Below are 21,199 nucleotides of genomic sequence, written 5' to 3'. Positions count from 1 at the left end.
ACTCTCCTTTTGGGTTCTCTTCTGTATTACTTGGGAGAGTACTAGGAGGGATTTCAGTGATCCTTTTACTCAGCTGGCTCACTTGTGCTTCCAAATTTCTAATGGAAGACCTTGTTTCATTCATGAAACTTACAGTGGCCTTAGATAGATCAGAGACTAGATTTGCTAAATTAGAAGCATTTTGTTCAGAGTTCTCTGTCTGTTGCTGAGTGGATGATGGAAAAGGCTTGCTATTGCTAAACCTGTTTCTTCCACCATTATTAAAGCCTTGTTGGGGCTTTTGATCCTTCCATGAGAAATTTGGATGATTTTTCCATGTTGAGTTATAGGTGTTTCCATAAGGTTCACCTAAGTAATTTACCTCTGCTATCGCAGGGTTCTCAAGATCATAAGCTTCTTCTTCAGAAGATGCCTCTTGAGTACTGTTGGATGCAGCTTGCATTCCATGCAGACTCTAAGAAATCATATTGACTTGCTGAGTCAATATTTTATTCTGAGCCAATATGGCATTAAGAGTATCAACCTCAAGAACTCCCTTCTTCATAGGCGTCCCATTACTCACAGGATTCCTTTCAGAAGTGTACATGAACTGGTTATTAGCAACCATATCAATGAGTTCTTGAGCTTCTGCAGGCGTTTTCTTTAGGTGAATGGATCCACCTGCAGAAGTGTCCAGTGACATCTTTGATAGCTCAGATAAACCATCATAGAATATATCCAGGATGGTCCATTCTGAAAGCATGTCAGAAGGACACTTTTTGGTCAACTGTTTGTATCTTTCCCAAGCTTCATAGAGGGATTCACCTTCTTTCTGTCTGAAGGTTTGAACATCAGCTCTAAGCTTGCTCAGATTTTGAGGAGGAAAGTACTTGGCTAAGAAAGCCGTGACCAGCTTATCCCAAGAGTTCAGGCTGTCTTTGGGTTGAGAATCCAACCATAATCTAGCTCTGTCTCTTACAGCAAAAGGGAAAAGCATAAGCCTGTAGACTTCAGGATCTACTCCATTAGTCTTAACAGTATCACATATCTGCAAGAATTCAGTTAAGAACTGAAAAGGATCTTCAGATGGAAGTCCATGAAACTTGCAGTTCTGCTGCATCAGAGAAACTAACTGAGGTTTCAGCTCAAAGTTGTTTGCTCCAATGGCAGGAATGGAGATGCTTCTTCCATGTAAATTGGAATTAGGTGCAGTGAAGTCACCAAGCATTCTCCTTGCATTGTTGTTGGGTTCGGCTGCCATCTCCTTTACTTGTTCGAAATTTTCAATCAAGTTGTCTCTGGATTGTTGTAATTTAGCTTCTCTTAATTTTCTCTTCAGAGTCCTTTCAGGTTCTGGATCAGCTTCAACAAGAATGCTTTTTTCTCTGTCCCTGCTCATAAGAAAGAGGAGAGAAAAAGAAGAGAAGAGGAATCCTCTATGTCACAGTAAAGAGGATCCTTATTGTTAGTAGAAGAAAAGAAGGAGAAATTCGAACACAGATAGAAGAGGGGGTTCGAATTTGGTGATGATGTGAGGAAGAGATGTTAGTTAATGAATGAATAAATAGAATAGGATGAGAGAGGGATAATTTTCGAAAATTATTTTGAAAAAGAGTTAGTGATTTTTGAAAAATGGTTTTTGAAAAATGTTAGAAATTTTCGAAAAATTTTTAGAATTTAAAAATAAAAATAATTAGTTAATAAAAAAGAAATTTTTGAAAAAGAGGGAAGATATTTTCGAAAATTAGAGAGAGAGTTAGTTAGGTAGTTTTGAAAAAGTTAAGAAACAAACAAAAAGTTAGTTAGTTAGTTGAAACAAATTTTGAAAAGATAAGAAGTTGGGAAGTTAGAAAAGATATTTTGAAAAGATATTTTTGAACAAGATAAGATAAGAAGATATTTTGAAAAGATATGATAGGAATTAGTTTTGAAAAAGATTTGATTTTTAAAATCACAATCAATGACTTGATTCATAAGGAATCACAAGATATGATTCTAGAACTTAAAGTTTGAATCTTTCTTAACAAGCAAGTAACAAACTTCAAATTTTTGAATCAAAACATTAATTGTTTATGTTATTTTCGAAAATTTGGTATAAAAATAAGAAAAAGATTTTTGAAAAATATTTTTGGAATTTTCGAAAATAACTAATAATTTTGAAAAAGATTTGATTTTTTGAAAAAGATTTTGAAAAAGATAAGATTTTCAAATTGAAAATTTGATTTGACTCATGAAAAACAATTTGATTTTAAAAAATTTTGAAAAAGTCAACTCAAATTTTCGAATTTGATGAGATAAAAGAGGAAAGATATTTTTTTTTTGAATTTTTATGATGCAAGAGAAAAACACTAAAAAGATGCAATGCATGAAATTTTTGAATCAAAACAATGAATGCATGTATGAATGATATGAATGTCAAGATGAACACCAAGAACACTTTGAATGTCAAGATGAACATCAAGAACATATTTTTGAAAAATTTTTGATGCAAAGAAAACATGTAAGACACCAAACTTAGAAATCTTTCATGTTTAGACTCTAAGAAATGAAAAATGCACATGTAAAACAAGAAAAGACACAAAAGATGAAAACATCAAGATCAAACAAGAAGACTTACCAAGAACAACTTGAAGATCATGAAGAACACTATGAATGCATGATATTTTCGAAAAATGCAAGATGCATATGCAAGTGACACCAAACTTATGACATGACTCAAGACTCAAACAAGAAACACAAAAAATATTTTTGATTTTTATGATTTTCTAATTTTTTTTGGATTTTTTGAAAATTATATGAAAAAGAAAAAAATAAGGATTCCAAAATTTTTAATATGAATTCCAGGAATCTTGCATTCTTAGTCTAAAGCTTCAGTCCAGGAATTAGACATGGCTCACTAGCCAGCCAAGCTTTCAATGAAAGCTTCAGTCCAAAACACTAGACATGGCCAATGGCCAGCCAAGCTTCAGCATTTTAACACGAGAGTATATTGCTCTTGATAACAAATTGCAAGCCTCAGTCCAAATAAATTTAGACATGGGTTTACAGCCAGCCAGGCTTTACATGCTTCATGAAACACTAGAATTCATTCTTAAAAATTCTGAAGAAAATTTTTGAAAACATTTTTATTTTTTTCGAAAACAGATGAGAGATTTTTGAAAATATTTTTGAAAGATTTTTTTTGAAAACAAAACGAAAAGAAAATTACCTAATCTGAGCAACAAGATGAGCCGTCAGTTGTCCAAACTCAAACAATCCCCGGCAACGGCGCCAAAAACTTGGTGCACGAAATTGTGATGTCCAGGCTCGAACAATCCCTGGTAATGGCTCCAAAGCTTGGTGCTTTGATCTTAATTCATAATTGTCACAACTTCGATACAACTAACCAGCAAGTGCACTGGGTCGTCCGAGTAATACCTTACGTGAGTAAGGGTCGAATCCAACAGAGATTGTTGGTATGAAGCAAGCTATGGTCACCATGCAAATCTCAGTCAGGCAGATATAAAGTGATAATGGAGTTTTCGAAATTAAATAATAGAATAGGGATAGAGATACTTATGTAATTCATTGGTGAGAATTTCAGATAAGAGAACGGAGATGCTTTTCGTTCCTCTGAACCTCTGCTTTCCTGCTATCTTCATCCAATCAGTCTCATTCCTTTCCATGGCTGGCTTTATGTGATACATCACCACTGTCAATGGCTACTTTCGGTCATCTCACGGGAAAATGATCCAATGCCCTGTCACGGCACGGCTAATCGTCTGGAGGCATCACCCTTGTCAATGGCTTCATCTTATCCTCTCAGTGAATAATATGCTCACGCACCCTGTCACGGCACGGCTATTCATCTGTCGGTTCTCGATCATGCCGGAATAGGATTTACTATCCTTTTGCGTCTGTCACTAACGCCCTGCAATCGCGAGTTCGGAGCTCGTCACAGTCATTCAATCATTGAATCCTACTCGGAATACCACAGACAAGGTTTAGACTTTCCGGATTCTCTTGAATGCCGCCATCATTCTAGCTTACGCCACGAAGATTCTGGTTAGGAGATCTAAGAGATATTCATTCTAGCTTATTTCATGTAGAACGGAAGTGTTTGTCAGGCACGCGTTCATAAGGGAGAAGGATGATGAGCGTCACACATAATCATCACCTTCATCATGTTCTTGGGTGCGAATGGATATCTTAGAAGCGAAATAAGAAGAATTGAATAGAAAACAGTAGTACTTTGCATTAATCTTTGAGGAACAGCAGAGCTCCACACCTTAATCTATGGAGTGTAGAAACTCTACCGTTTGAAAATACATAAGTGAAAGGTCCAGGCATGGCCGAGATGGCCAGCCCCCATGGTCTAAGAACTATGCGTTCCCAGATGATCCTAAGATCCTAAGATGATCAAAAGATTCCTAATACAATAGTAAGAGGTCCTATTTATAATAAACTAGTCACTAGGGTTTACATGAGTAAGTAATTGATGCATAAATCCACTTTTGGGGCCCACTTGGTGTGTGTTTGGGCTGAGCTTAAGTGTAGCACGTGCAGAGGCCATTTGTGGAGTTGAACGCCAGTTTCTGTGCCAGTTTGGGCGTTCAACTCTGATTTTGGATCCTTTTCTGGCGCTGGACGCCAGATTTGGGCAGAAGGCTGGCGTTGAACGCCAGTTTACGTCGTCTATTCTTGGCCAAAGTATGGACTATTATATATTGCTGGAAAGCCCTGAATGTCTACGTTCCAACGCAATTGGAAGCGCGCCATTTCAAGTTCTGTAGCTCCAGAAAATCCACTTTGAGTGCAGGGAGGTCAGAATCCAACAGCATCAGCAGTCCTTTTTCAACCTCTGAATCTGATTTCTGCTCAAGTCCCTCAATTTCAGCCAGAAAATACCTGAAATCACAGAAAAATACACAAACTCATAGTAAAGTTCAGAAATGTGAATTTAACATAAAAACTAATGAAAACATCCCTAAAAGTAACTAGATCCTACTAAAAACATACTAAAAACAATGCCAAAAAGCGTATAAATTATCCGCTCATCACATGTCTTATGATTTCGATGTGGCTCTTGATGATTTTGAGTCACAGGTAAGGTCTGTATACCCCAAAACGGGGGATAGTTTGCTGGACTTTTTGGTTCAGCAGAAGATAAAAGACTGGGACATATCTCTGTGTCCACGGTGTAATGTTGTCTTTGATGCTGAAGCGGCAACAATCTTTGAAAAAGAGAGAATGAAGAAAGAATTGGCTCATAGGGAGGAATAAGCACACCAGAGACAGCCAATTCGACGTGTGGAGGGTTCTAGTTCAAAAATCCCTCAGCATGATGTGACCGCACATCTAAGTTGATCTCAAGCTATAGGTGTTCAGTGGATTAGAAACTGTCAAGAATTCCAAAGGCGTGATCACTGGTATCGACGCAATCCTCAGTGGGGGCATCGAGCACCTTTCTGAAATCTGTATGCCTTCTATCGAGGTCGGGCCAGAGGTTATCCAAGAGGTAGAGGTGGAGGAAGAAGTTTCAATCGGAATAAGAAACTTTAAATAGAACCAGGAAAAGAGATAAGCAAGGGGGCAACGCCTTCTGTGCATTTTTGGATTGTCTTTCCTTCTGATGGTGAGACTTACCCTAAGGAAATTCCATCACCCGCGAAGATGGAAAAGGGTAAGGCAGTGGCTCAATCCTCTGGGGTCGACAAGCATAAGGATGTTGATGCTGATGATGAGTATTTTGATGAAGAAGATGATGACATGGTAGGAACGATCTCGATAATTCCCACTGAGTACCTTGGACAATGTGAGAGTAATCCGGATGAGGATTATGATCAAGAGGATGAAGGGGCTTTTTCTTTCATTCGCATAGAAGATGAGCCAGGTTTCTTTCCTCGTCCTACTGAAAGACAAATGTCTCATCTGCGTCCCCTTCATATTATTGCTGTATTGAACGAGTTCAAAATAAACAAGGTATTGATTGATGGTGGAGCAGCAATTAGTCTCTTGCCTGAGAGGATGTTGGAAAAAGTAGGAAAACATCCTGACGATCTGGTCCTTACAAACATTGCTATGACCGGTTTTAGTGGAACCTCTACACCAGCGAGGGGGCTGGTCACTTTGACGGTAAAAGTAGGGTCTTCGGAGAGACACTCTGTGTTTGTGGTAGTGCCATCGAAGGCTAGTTATAATGCCTTACTGGGGAGAGATTGGATTCATGGTGTAGGTGTTGTACCCTCAACAGTGCATCAGAGCATGCTTCTATGGACTAAGGAAGGCGAATCTGAAATTGTCAAAGCAGATTCGAGTCTATATGTCGAGCAAATGCATGTTGATTTTAGGATTTATAATTGAAAATTGAAGCCTTTGAATGTTGATCGATCTCTAAATCCTTATAATTGTGAAGGGTGTTTTTTGACTTCAGAAGGCCTTTCGGTAAAGTTGCGTTATCTAGACGTGGGTTTCAAACCGACTGGTTGGGACTGTCTTTTTTGAAGACTTTGAAGGCTGGACTATGGACCAGGTCGAGCAAGTTTCCAACTACATGGTAACATTGCATAATTATTTAAATAATTTTCAAGTTTTAGAAAATAAAGATGATTCTTCCGATAAAGTTGGATCAGATAGGGTTAGTAAGATTACTAATTATAATATGTTCGATTCGACGATTCCAGCCGAATTTAGTTATAATTTCCCTAGTATTTGTAATGGAACTAATGATGTGAGTTGAACTACCGATTTAATAGCAGAGGCTCGTTGTGTAGAAAGTAAAAGTAGTAATGATTTAATCGAAAGTCAAGTTTCTTCTGTTTCTCATGATTCTATTGATTTTACTTTCGATTGTATTTATGATTTGGAGCCTTTGGGATTTGAAAAGTATTCAATTAAAGAGGATGGTCATTATAAGGGGTTCGAATATCAGGATCCTTTAGAAAAAATTAATTTGGGGACTCATAATGATGTTCGAATTACATATATTTTTAAAGATCTCGTTGATCCTTTTCGAACTAACCTTTTCAATTTGTTACATGAGTTTAAAGATTGCTTTGCATGGGATTACCATGAAATGCCTGGTCTTGATCGTTCATTAATAGAACATCGATTAGCATTAAAACCCAATGCTCAACCTGTGAAGCAAACCCCAAGACGATTCACTCCTGAAATCAATATGAAAATTAAAGAAGAAATAGAACGCTTGATTAAAGCAAAATTTATTCGAACTGCACGTTATGTGGAGTGGGTATCGAATATTGTCCCCGTGATGAAGAAAAATGGGAAGTTAATGGTGTGTATTGATTTTCGATATTTGAATAATGCCACCCCAAAGGATGAATATTTTATGCCAATTGCAGATATGTTAATTGATTCTGCAGCAGGAAATAAAATTCTTAGTTTCATGGATGGTTATTCTGGATATAACCAAATTTTCATTGTGGAAGATGATGTGGCTAAAACGGCTTTCCGTTGTCCTGGGGCATTAGGTACATATGAGTGGGTGGTTATGTCTTTTGGTTTAAAAAATACTAGAGAAACATATCAGCGGGCAATGAATGCTATTTTCCATGAGTTTATTGGAAAATTTATAGAAGTGTATATTGATGATGTGAAGGTCAAATCGATTTCTGAGTCAGCATATAGACCATTTAAGAAAGGCATTCCTTACAATGAGGAAGAAATGATTAAAAATGAATCCTTTGAAATGTGCTTTTGGGGTATCGGCTGGAAACTTCTTAGATTTTGTTGTTCATAAGAAGGGAATAGCTATTGATAAAAGAAAAGCAGATGCGATATTAGCATTGTTTGCACCCAAATCGAAGAAAGAAGTACAATCGTTTTTGGGTAAGGTAAATTACCTTTGGAGATTCATCTCGAATCTTTTAGATCGAACTAGGGTATTCGCGCCTTTGGTGAAATTAAAAAATGGTTCAAAATTCGAATGGACCACAGAATATCAATTGGCATTTGATTCGATTAAGTCATATTTATCAAAAGCTCCAATTATGGCGAATGTTCGTCCATCTGAACCGTTAAAATTATATATAGCAGCATCTGAAAATACTATAGGGTGTATGTTAACCCAAGACGATGAAAATGGGCATGAATGGGCAGTTTATTACCTTAGTCGAGTTCTAACTGATATCGAAACAAGGTATTCTCCGATCGAAAAATTATGCTTGTCATTATATCATGCTTGTATGAAGTTAAAGTGTTATATGGTGGCTAAGTCGGTAAAAGTTGTGGCACAAACCGATCTTGTTAAATATATGTTAAGTTTTTCTATGTTGAGGGGACGTTTGGGAAAATGGATGCTGGCATTAATAGAATTTGATTTACAATATGTCCCGGCTAAGGCTGTGAAAGGATAGGTCATCGCAGATTTTCTTGTGGACAATTCGAAAGATCTGCATGACCAGGGGGCAAATATAGTTGATGTAGAAGTCAACTATTGGAAATTGTATTTCGATGGATCTAGGCATAAAGATGGTGCAGGGGTTGGAATCCTCATTATCTCACCAGAGGGTATCCCATCAGAGTTCTTGTTCGAATTGAAGTATCCTTGTTCTAATAATGTAGCCGAATATGAGGCTTTAATTTTGGGTCTCAATATTTTAATCGACAAAGGAGCTTTAGAAGTTCAAATTCTAGGGGATTCACAGTTAGTTTTAAAGCAGTTGTCGAAGGAGTTCAAGTGTAATAATGAGACGTTACAAAAATATTTAGTAACTGCTTAGGAATTATTAACGTCTTTTCAAAATGTTTCTTTGGTGCACATCCCTAGAATTCATAATAAAATTGCTAATGAGCTAGCCCAAATTGCTTCGAGGTATCGGATTGGTCCAGAAACTATTAAGAAGTTATCTAGTATCCATCAAATTTTAGTACCAGCAAATGAGAGAGAAGTGTTGTGTATGGATGAATGGGAGAATTCTGATTGGAGAAAACCTATTGCTCAATATTTGAAAGATCCCAATATTGTAGTTGATAGAAAAGTAAAGTTACGAGCAATGAACTTCGTCTTATTGGCCGATGAGTTATACAAAAAAGGGATCGATGGAAGTCTATTGAGATGTTTGAGTTGAGAAGATCACAGTATTGCTTTGGGTGAAGTTCATAATGGAATTTGTGGTGCTCATCAGGCGAAAAAAAAATGAGATGGGTGTTATATCGCAATCATGTATATTGGCCATCTATGATAAAAGATTGTATCGATTATGCAAAGGCCTGTCGAGAATGTCAGAAACATGGTTCGATACAACAGATTCCAGTGGCTGAACTGCATTCGATAATAAAGCCATGACCATTTAGAGGTTGGGCTTTAGATTTAATTGGGTTGATTCACCCCCTTCATCGAAGCAGCACAAATTTATTTTAGTGGCTATTGATTATTTCACGAAATGGGTTGAAGCAGTTCCTTTGGTAGAAGTTGGTCAAAGTGAGATGATTAACTTTGTTGAGGAAAATATTATCCATCGATTTGGAATTCCTCAGACGTTAAGTACTGACCAAGGAACTATGTTTACTGGCCAGCGAATTAAAAATTTTGCGGCTTCAAGGAACATTAGTATTGTTACTTCAACTCTTTATTATGCACATGCTAATGGGCAAGTAGAGGCAGCAAATAAGATATTGATATGCTTGATTAAAAAGCATATTGGGAACAGGCCTCGAACATGGCGTGAGACTTTAAGTCAAGTATTATGGGCCTATCGAAATTTACCAAGAGGTTCGACGGGAACCTCACCTTATAAATTGGTGTATGGCCATGATGCAGTGTTACCATTAGAAATTAATTTGAATACTCTAAGAGTATCGAAACAGAATGAGTTACCGATCGATGATTATTGGAATGCAATGTTGGATGAGTTAAACGAGTTAGATTCAGAGCGAATCCTAGCACTTGATAATATGATTCGACAAAAAGAAAGTGTTGCTCGAAGTTATAATCGTCGAATTAAGGAAAAGTATTTTAGGATAGGCGAGTTAGTTTTGAAAGTTATTTTACCGATGGAAAAGAAATCGAAATTTATAGGTAAATGGTTGATGAACTGAAGATTGATGGTTTAGAATTCACAATAAATTCTCGTTGCAAGTATAATTTCTAAACCAAGCAATAATCCTTCTATACAAAAACTTGTTTGTCACTTAAGCAAACCCAATAAAAATAAATAACCGAAGTATTTAAACCTCGGGTCGTCTCTCAAGGAATTGCAGGGCAGTATGATTTGTTATTGGTTATGAAAAATTGTATAATTTTTGGGTTTTTGAAATAGAGAACAAGTAAATTAAGTGACAAGAAAAATAAATTAACAATTAGAAAATCTCTTGGCAAGGTATAAGAACCGGAAATCCTATCCTAGTTATCCTTATCAATTGTGATGAGAGTTGTCCGTTGCTCCCACTTAGTTAATCTTTACTAAATAAAGGAAAGTCAAGTGGACTGATAAATTTGATTCCTCAAGTCCTAGTCAACTCCTAAGGAAAGACTAGCTATAGAGAGATGCAAATTAATCCACAATCCTAATTTCCAATCAACTGCTGAGTTTGATAACTCAAGTGTTACCAATTACTTAACCAAAGCCAAAAGGAAAAATAAATCTAAATTAAATTGAAAGCATCATGAATAGAAATGAAAAATCATTACTTTGAAATACCTCGAATTATATTAAATAGAATATTCAAATCTTAACATGAAAAGGTTCATAAACCAATTTGGGGACATAAATAATTGACAAATAAAAGTATTAGAGTAATTAAAGGTAGAAGAAAAATATAAATTAAATTTAGGAATATTGAACCTGACGTTGAAGTAATAACCATAAAATAAAAGGAATCCTAATCCTAAAACCTAAGAGAGAGAAGAGAGCCTCTCTCTCTAAAAGCTACATCTAAAACCTAAAATTGAATAAGGAATGTATGATTGATTGTTCTCGTCGTCTCTCTTTTTGATTCCTCCATTCTCTGGCTTATATTCTGCGTTTCTGGCTTGGATCTGGGCCAAAAAAGGGGCCCAGAAATTGCTGAGGGCGTTTTCTGCAGATTCCTGCACGTGGCCTCCATCACGCGTGCGCGTGGATCACGCGTTCGCATCATCTGGAAGTTTTTCTTGTCACGCGAATGCGTCACTCACGCGTTCGCGTCATTTGCGTTCTGCTCAAGGCACGCGTCCGCGTCTTCCACGCATGCGCGTCGCTTGTGTTTTGTGCTAGGCACGCGTCCACGTCGTCCATGCGTACACGTCACTGCCTTTTCTTCAAAACTCTATTTTTGTGCTTTCCTTCAATTTTTGTATGTTTTCTTTCTGTCCTCTAAGTCATCCCTGTCCTATGAAGCCTGAAAATACTTAACACACAAATCACGGCATCGAATGGTAATAAAGGATAATTAAAATTAATACTTTTAAAGCATAGGAAACATGTTTTCACACTTACCACATAATAAGGAAGGAAAAGTAAAACCATGCAATTCATATGAATAAGTGGGTAAAGAATTGATAAAAACATTCAATTTGAGCACAAGATGAATCATAAAATACGGGTTTATCAACCTCCCCACACTTATACAATAGCATGTCCTCATGCTAAATCCAAGAGAAAGGGTAAAGTTAGAATGGTGGAATCTTATGCAATGCAAGTTATTCTAAATGCAAGCTACCTACATCAAACATGCAATTCTAATTATCATCCACCTATATATATATATATATATATATATATATATATATATATATATAGAGAGAGAGAGAGAGAGAGAGAGAGAGAGAGAGAGAGAGAGAGAGAGAGAGAGAGAGAGAGCTTACATGTGGTTAATTTGATTCATATTTTCAAGGAATCATATAGCCAAGCCTATATCACGTTAAAGCACTTTCACAATTGAGTTGGGTTAAAATATTTCACAAACTTGCAAGACAATTAAATAATTAAATCTAGATATATGGAGATGAGCTATTGAACCCTCACTGGATTTTGTGTTTACTCTCTAGTCACTCAGTGTTTGGAGTTAATCACTTTATTCTTTTCTATTCCTACTTTCTAAAACTTTGTTCTTCATCTAACCAATCAACAAATATACAATGTATGCATACAAACATCATGAGGTCTTTTCAAGGTTGTAATGGGGCCAAGGTAAAGGTAAGGGTATATATAAGGCTAAGTGAGCTATAAGTTGAATCCTTAATTAGTCAAAGATCTCACCTAACATATACATTCTCTATAAAAATTTAAAATTATCCTGGTTTGTCCAATTTTTTCCACTTTTGTGTCACATACTCATGTACCAAGTTTATTTTGTTTTTATCTCCATGTGCATTGATTCCTTTATTAAACTTATCATTGGGGCGAATCTGTCCCCTTATTTAATTACTTAAAAATTTTTTTTGAAACATAAACATAACATTTTCAATGCACATAGCATTTTCATTTATTTTGGTTTCATATGAGTATGCTCCCAAAATCCTGATTATTTTATTAATTTAATCCTTTCCTATCAACCCATGTTCCCACGTTTTCCCACACTTAGTTGATACCTAATCTCTGTCTTAAGCTAAACAAGGATTCAACTTGGGATTTTTAATTTATTTTTCTGCTTAAGGCTAGTGATGTGGTTATAGAACAAGAGAGGATTAAAAGGCTCAAGGGGCTAACAAAGGTGATGTAGGAGATAGGCTTATTTGGAATAAGTGAGGAAAAATTCAAATAACAGCCTCAATCATATGCATGTATGTATTTACATTCTATATTGGACATATAGATTAAAACAAAGTAAAGATTACAAGCATAGAAAAGAAGTGCGAAACACACAGGAATGAAATTTATGGTTAAATGCAACCATACAATTAAGCTCAAAAACTCACGGGTTGTGTCTTCTTTGGCTCAAAAACCATATATCAGTTATGTACGTCATGCAAGTAGCAATCAAGAGTTCCCATTATTCTCAATGTGAATCTTAGGATGGCTCTAAAAAATTTAGTATTCTTCCTTGGAGAAATATTGTTAACTAACTCACATTTGTTGCTATATATATATATAGTGTGTGGATTGTTGTGATTATGTTATACTAAAGTCTCTAGTTTACTCTTTTTATTTCCAATTAATCCAAATTATCGTATGCTAAAAGGGTAAACTAAACTAATTAATCCATATATTCTATATCACAACTTAATAAGCTAAAAGTGTAACTAAACTAGATATCTAAGATAAATATATATAAATCAAAGTACAAAATGCAGAAATACAGTAAAAGAAAAATATGCAAGTACTGGAAGGTAAATAAGATAAGATAAAATAAAATTAAAAAATAAGCAAAATAGGATAAAAGAGAGTCTGAAAAGTGGTTCACCAAAATAAAGTTCGCCAGAGATGGCGACCTCCCCACACTTAAATAATAGCATCGTACTCGATGCTCACTCAAACTGGGTGTGAAGAAGTGTCATCTCCGAAAGGATGTACTGTAGGTGTCTCTGTGGTGGTCTGAGGCTCTGCAGTCTGTATGAGTGTCGGAGGGTCTGCCTGCTGAAGTGGAGGCTTTGCTTGTAGAGGGATCTCTGGATCAGCCGGCTGTATCTGATGGGGCTCCTCATGGTGTGGTGCAGCCTGCTCAGGTCCTCCCTGCTCAGCCTCTGCACGTACCTCCTCCTCATGATTGTCCACCTCCGCATCAGATAGCTCCGATGGTGTATCAGGATCGGAGGGGATGTCGCTGCCGGATCGGATCATCAACTTTAAGTGCTCATAGCGTCACTTGTTGCGATGCTCCATATGATCCAATCGTGTGAAGAGTCGGTGCACGAGGTGATAAATGGGCTCGGGAGTAGGGGAGGGTGCAGTGGTGGCTGGTGGGGCAGTGGATGCAGAAGGGGCAGCAGAAGATGTAGCTGCCTCAGCAGAGGCAGTGAGAAATGGAGGTCGGTAGCCTAAAGCCTGAAACTTCCTGCTGTGAGGGATGATCTTCTTGCAGTCTGCTGCGGTTGGCTTTTCATCAGCAATCTCTCAGGGCACCTCAGCTCGGCGGCCTAGCTGAGTAATCAAGTATGGAAAAGGGAGGGTGCCTCTGACATGGACTCTGGCCATGTAATACCGGATAAAGCGGGGAAGATATAAGTCCTTTCCCTCCATCACACACCAGATGAGGGTAATCATAGCAGCTGGCACCTCTGTCTCATGAGTGCTCGGCATCACGTAGTTACTCAGAATCTGCTGCCAAAGTCGAGCCTCATCATTCAGGTAGATAATCTTTATTCTTTTTGGGGCTACTGTGGATTTGCCCATGACCCATGGGATAGTAGGATTAAGGGCTATTGTCCTCTTGACTGCGTGCCAGTCAAATCTCATGAATCTCATATCCTCCTCAGCCTTTTGGTAACCATTTTGATGAACTGAAGATTGATGGTTTAGAATTCACAATAAATTCTCGTTGCAAGTATAGTTTCTAAACCAAGCAATAATCCTTCCATACAAAAACTTGTTTGTCACTTAAGCAAACCCAATAAAAATAAATAACCGAAGTATTTAAACCTCGGGTCGTCTCTCAAGGAATTGCAGGGCAGTATGATTTATTATTGGTTATGGAAAATTGTATAATTTTTGGGTTTTTGAAATAGGGAACAAGTAAATTAAGTGACAAGAAAAATAAATTAATAATTAGAAAATCTCTTGGCAAGGTATAAGAACCGGAAATCCTATCCTAGTTATCTTTATCAATTGTGATGAGAGTTGTCCATTGCTCCCACTTAGTTAATCTTTACTAAATAAAGGAAAGTCAAGTGGACTGATAAATTTGATTCCTCAAGTCCTAGTCAACTCCTAAGGAAAGACTAGCTTTAGAGAGATGCAAATTAATCCACAATCCTAATTTCCAATCAACTGCTGAGTTTGATAACTCAAGTGTTACCAATTACTTAACCAAAGCCAAAAGGGAAAATAAATCTAAATTAAATTGAAAGCATCATGAATAGAATAGAAAAATCATTACTCTGAAATACCTCGAATTATATTAAATAGAATATTCAAATCTTAACATGAAAAGGTTCATAAACCAATTTGGGGACATAAATAATTGACAAATAAAAGTATTAGAGTAATTAAAAGTAGAAGAAAAATATAAATTAAATTTAGGAATATTGATCCTGGCATTGAAGTAATAACCATAAAATAAAAGGAATCCTAATCCTAAAACCTAAGAGAGAGGAGAGAGCCTCTCTCTCTAAAAGCTACATCTAAAACCTAAAATTGAATAAGGAATGTATGATTAATTGTTCTCGTCGTCTCTCTTTTTGATTCCTCTATTCTCTGGCTTATATTCTATGTTTCTGGCTTGGATCTGGGCCAAAAAAGGGGCCCAGAAATCACTGAGGGCATTTTCTGCAGATTCCTGCACGTGGCCTCTGTCACGCGTGCGCGTGGGTCACGCGTTCGCGTCATCTGGGAGTTTTTCTTGTCACGCGAACGCGTCAGTCACGTGTCTGTGTCATTTGTGTTCTGCTCAAGGCATGCGTCCGCGTCGTCCACGCGTCCACGTCGCTTGTGTTTTGCGCTAGGCACGCGTCCGCGTCGTCCATGCGTACGCGTCGCTGCCTTTTCTTTAAAACTCTATTTTTGTGCTTTCCTTCCATTTTTGTATGTTTCCTTTCTGCCCTCTAAGCCATCCCTGCCCTATGAAGCCTGAAAATACTTAACACACAAATCACGGCATCGAATGGTAATAAAGGATAATTAAAATTAATACTTTTAAAGCATAGAAAATATGTTTTCACACTTACCACATAATAAGGAAGGAAAAGTAAAACCATGCAATTCATATGAATAAGTGGGTGAAGAATTGATAAAAACATTCAATTTGAGCACAAGATGAATCATAAAATAGGGGTTTATCAATGGTCCCATAACTGGGAAGGTCCCTTTCAAGTGATAGGGGTATTTTCTGGAAATGCCTATCAGGTTAAAGATATCGAGTCAGGGAAAGTGATTAACTCGATTAATGGGAAATACTTGAAACTTTTCTATTGTTGGCAAGTATAAAAGTTCAACATATATAAAGTTCAGAAAAGACAAAAGATATTGCAAAAAAAAAATTAATAATAATTAATAAAAAAGAATTCAAGATGCCCATAGTTTTGCCAAATAAGAGTGTAGCTTTGTCCTTTTGTTTTCCAGAATTGTAAGCATTTCAATCTGCTTGAACTTGTCAGCCTGGATTTTCTCGAGTTGCTTTTCATATCCTCTTCACTCAGTGTCGATTAAGATAAGTTTCTGGATAAGGAGATGTTGCTCTTGTTGGGTTGCAGCCAGAGGTTTGGCTATGGTGGCTCGATTTTGGTGTATGGTGGTAAGTTATTCCTGAATTCGAGCCAATTCTGCTTCGAGTCTCGCTTCTTCCTAATCATGGAAAGCCTGAACAAAAATAGCATGGAAAATTCTCAGATCAAACTCCTTATGAGAGGTTTGGATTGGTTGAGCAGTTGCAAGACAATTTTCTATTTTAGATTTGGCTATGGCTTCTTCATTTTCAGTTTCTTGGAGTTGAAACTGAGATGCAACGCTATCATTAAGAAGTTGTCTGAATTCTTGGATTGAAGCAGAATATGGTGTGTTGGTTGGGAATTCGAAAGAAGAATTCAAACAGTCTTCCAAGAGTTTGTTGAGGATTGGGTCATTAACCCATGTAGTAGGTGGATGATCCAAGAGTTTGATGAGTGATCGAAGTTGTTCCCGAGTGTCAGGTTCTAATTCGATTGGAGGCTTTGATGTGGCAGGCCTTGAGATTGCTGGTACAGGAACTGGCACCTTGTTTTCTTGGATAACTTTATTCAAAATAGAAATCAGGTCATCCAAGGTAGTACTAGTTGGAGTGGTAGGAACATTCGATGTCCCTGCTCTTGGTCCCGAAGGGGTCTGGAGTGAAGGATCAGGTTGTAATTCTGAAGGGGTCTCTAAAACCTTGGATCGAGAGGAATCTGAATTAGTGGTGTCGGTGGCCTTAGAAGCAGAATCGGAGTCTGGGACTGTTTGGTTCTCTTCAATTAGGGCAGCTTGATTGTTTGGTGAAGTTGATTCAAGTCTGTGGGTCTCTTTTGGAGAATGCTGCAGAGGATTTTCTGTCAGATCAATCACTTGTGTTGTGTGAAGAGGAGGTGGACGAGCAACAGAAATTGATTGCAGGGATCCTGTGAATTGAATTGAATCATGTGATGTAGAGTGCTCTGGATCATTTTGTTGTTGAGGGATTAGCTGATAGGGAGCTACAGTGAAAGAAGCTGCCTGGGCAACATTAATAGGCTAATATAAAAGGTACTCAATTATGAGTTTAAGATGTATTTTTGAACTAAGTAAGAGGTGTATGGTGATGGAGGTGTTACCTGAGGAATTTTGGATCTTAGTATTAGTTGAGGGCCAGGATCAGAATCGACTGCATCTCCCGATTGAGAGGAAGCAACGAGAGAATTCTTGTTGGTTGGTTCACTCTCATCAGCGCTTTCGCTTGATGATTGCAAAATTAGCTGTTAAAAGTCCAGGATCAATTATGTTTCAAAATTGTATAATAGTAATATTCGAAGGATATTTCGAATTTGAAAGTAGAGTTATGAATAGAAGAATTACTCTGCGAGAAGTTTTAGTAGGAGTCCTTCTGATCTTATGTGGTGGTGGCCGAGCAGCTTCAGCTTTCCTTTTGTGTGTTCTTTTTGGAGAACTTTCAGTAACAGCTGCTCGAATAGTAGTTTGCTGAATTTCTTCTAAGGTACGGGTATACCTTGAGTAATAAGCAGTCCAGCATTCAAGACAAGATTTGGTGATAAATGAACTGCATTCATAAATCAAGAAGTTGAAGCGGTCTCTTCGTTTTTTATTTTTTAAGAGACAAGTGTTGAAGTCTTCCTGAGATGTCAGAGTAATTTGACAAAATGGATCACTGTGTCGAGGTTGAGGAGTTGGGATAGCCTGAGAGAATCCCAATTATCTTGCAATCAAATGAGGAGCGTACAAGGTTATCTTAAACCTTTCCTTCTTATATTGTGGCAGCCCTATTGGTATCACTTGAACAGCCAATAGGTGTGCCCAAGTTTGATTTGTAAGTTCGCTTTCCTCATTAGTATTTGGAAAGAGCAAACGATCGAGCAAGGCAGAACCGCGGTTGCGACGCAAAAAAGGAGTGAAATTGAGTTGATCATTATCAAAATTTATGAAAGAATGGAAAAGAGAAAAAACAGCCCAAAATTTGTCTTCGTCCGATTGGGCGTTTGGAAAATTGGGTTTGTAATCAAATAAGTGAAAACTCTCGATGTGCTGTTTATCAGTGTTGCCCCCTACAGGTTTTATCATGTAGTTTTCGAAAATGGCATTGAGCATAATTGAAGAAGCCAAAGTGGACCTCCTGTGTTGATTATTTTGTTGTCCCGGAGGTCACAGACAAGTAGGATAAGTTCTTCAAAAATGTGTCCTAGAAGCAGCTTGGCCAAGTTGAGAATTTTCCCTTCATGTAAAAGAGCAGCTAGGGGAAGAAAGAGTTTTGACATCTGTACGTTTTGGGAACAGAATAGAACTGCGTTTAACCAGTAAAACAAGAAGACAACGTGTTCATTATCTGTGATTTATGTACCGTCTGCACCCATATTATGGGCGATGAAGTCACTGTATGAGGTGTTGAAGGTGACATTGTATTGACGCTGAGATTGCATGTCAGGGGTACAGTCTGGAGAATTTATCGGGAGTCTTGTAATAGCAGCTACATCGAAGAGAGACATTCCGATCATCCTACAAGGAAGGTGGAAGTTATTGGTAGTTCTATTCCAGAAACAGGTCACTGCTCCAATCATCCAAGGATGTGTAGTGAGTGAAAAGTGAGAAAGCCTTAACAGTTCTTGTATTCCTAGGGCCCTCCAGAAAGCACCCTTTGTGGGTTCGAGGCGTTGGTGCCAAGTTGTAAAATCAAACCCTCGAGGTTTAATTTTTGGATTGTTTCGAAAAATTTTTTGGTTGATGAAGTGAGAGATGTTAAAAGCTTAGTTTATCAATAAATCTTCTCCTTCGGCATTAAGGAAGAAAGAAAGCTTTTTGTTTGCTCTTTCAAGAGTTTCAATCAGCCCAAGGAAGTAGTGTGTATCTGCACTGATTGTGAAGGGAATTAAATCCTGGTATCATTGACTTGTAGATGGGGGTCATCAATGATTTCATCATTGATTTGATTAAGGATGCGAAGAGCTGGCAGAGATGGCAGTGATGTTGCATGGCCTTTACCCTTATCTTAAGTAGTGGCACGAGAGGAAGAACCAGCCATTGTCAAGGAAAATTGAAGGTTGGAGATTTTTGTGGGAAAGTCTTGATGCGAAGGAAGTTCATAGAGTGATGAGTTCAAGAGATTCGAATAAAGCTGGAAGAGTGAAATTTAAAAGTATCATTGTAGCCGTTACTGTGGAAGGGATGCAAATAGAGGTAACTTCGTAAAGAAGATGAAGTGGTAGAGAGAGAAAGCGCAAGTCTCGGGAGACGTGTCGAGTGGATCAGTAGTAATGGGGAGTTTAAATGACAATTATTGTTGGTTTGAAAATTGACGTCTTTTGAATTAAGTGCTTTATTGTTCGATAATAATATCGACGCCAACCACATTAATCCAAGTGGGCAATTTGTTGATCGAAAAAATATTTTCGATAAAAGTGAGTTGAATCGAAATGAGTTAAGTGTGGTTTCTCGAGAAGACGCGCGCGCGCGAGTTTGAAGTTGGAAGTAATCGGTGCTCATATGAATTTCGATTGTTTTGTTAATCGAGTAAGCCAAATCGAGTAGGATATTCGATTCGAAGAATTGAGTAAGGCCTTCGAAAGAGCTGATCGATTACTTGTGAAAGTGGAAAGTTAATGGTTTTTATGGCACGAGGAGATCATGGAGAATATCAACAATCTTGCGGCGGGAACGGTTAGCAAGAGAGACTGCACTTCAAATTTGAAATGTCATATTTAATTGTAATTAATTGTAAATTAATAGGCAGTTATGTAAGATTAACCTATAAATACTAGGAAATCTTAGTGAATAAGGGTGGAAACTTTTACTCAGAAAAAATACTCTAGCACTCTCACATCCCAGCGAATCCCTGAGTTTGCGATCGAGTTACATTTTCTGTAGGGTTCCTTCCATCTTCTTCTTCTTTCACTTTATTTTTCCTGTAAACTTAACATTTCAATCAATTTTATTTATCAAGTGTTCTTTACTTTCGATGTTCAATTTATCCTTCTGCCTTTAAGTCTTTCATATTGGAGTCCTTTGATCCAATCGAAGGCATCTTTATTGTTTTTCCTTTAATTCACTACAAGAATTTGACAAATTAGCGACGAATTTTTGCGAAAAATATTTTTTGTCACTAATCTGTCACTAACTTGCGAGGAATTAGTGACGCACTAACGACAAAATTAATAAGCGGTCACAAAATACCCGAACTTGAGAAAAATGACTGATTAGCGAGAGATTTACGAGTAAGTTTGTTTCTCACAGATTGACTTTTATAGCTAAAAAAAGAGCGAGAAAAATTTTCTTGCTAATTTCTCACAAATTAATTAGCGAGTGACAATGTTCTAGCAAATCAGTCACTTAGGAGTTCAATCGAATAAAAGTAAAGTAGCGAGAAATAATTCACACACTAGTTCGTCGCTAAATAAACTTTGTGTGAAAAACTCTAATTAGTGAGGAACAATGTCCCTAGCTAATCTGTCACAAAGACTTGAAATGTATTCTGCGATGGACAAATTCCTAGCTAATTTGTCGCCAAAGTTTTTATTTTTAGCGAGCAATTCGTTTCTCGCTAATTTGTCGCATAATATTGTAAAATTAAAAATTAGGGTAGCGACAGAAAACAGTCGTCGCTAACTCGTCGCAACGGATATATCATTCAGCTAGGAAAGTGTTCCTTGCTAATTAGTCGCTAAAGTAGAAATACGGATATTGAGTGCCTATGACTTAAGTAGCAAGAAATTTGCGACTGTTTAACAACTGACACACTTCGTTCGCTGATTTCAAGTCGCTGATTAGCGGGCGAAATACATTTGTCGCTAAGTTGTCGCAAGTTTAATTTAGCTAGTGACTTGGCAACTGCAATCTTGTCGCAAAGCAAAAGCTATATCCTACCTATTTTGTAGCAAATTACTCGCTAATCTTGTTGGAAATCCGTCGCAGAGTTATAACAAATCCAAAGTTGATCGAAAAAATTTTAGAAGTAACTGGTCGCAATTGAGTCACTAATCAAAAGCTTATTT

At 37.4% G+C, this 21,199-nt stretch overlaps 1 non-coding gene across 1 annotated transcript; it reads left to right on the top strand.

Moving 5' to 3' along the window:
• The first annotated feature begins 736 nt into the window (after positions 1-736).
• LOC148549417 (small nucleolar RNA R71) lies at positions 737-844 on the top strand. Its single transcript, XR_015897496.1, has one exon. It is a non-coding gene; the product is annotated as a small nucleolar RNA R71 (small nucleolar RNA).
• Positions 845-21,199: the final 20,355 nt, after the last annotated feature.

Source organism: Arachis ipaensis, chromosome B8, assembly GCF_059453495.1.
Source record: "Arachis ipaensis isolate K30076 ecotype BB chromosome B8, ASM5945349v1, whole genome shotgun sequence".
Taxonomy (NCBI): domain Eukaryota; kingdom Viridiplantae; phylum Streptophyta; class Magnoliopsida; order Fabales; family Fabaceae; genus Arachis; species Arachis ipaensis.
This window is presented reverse-complemented; position numbering and strand designations above follow the sequence as displayed.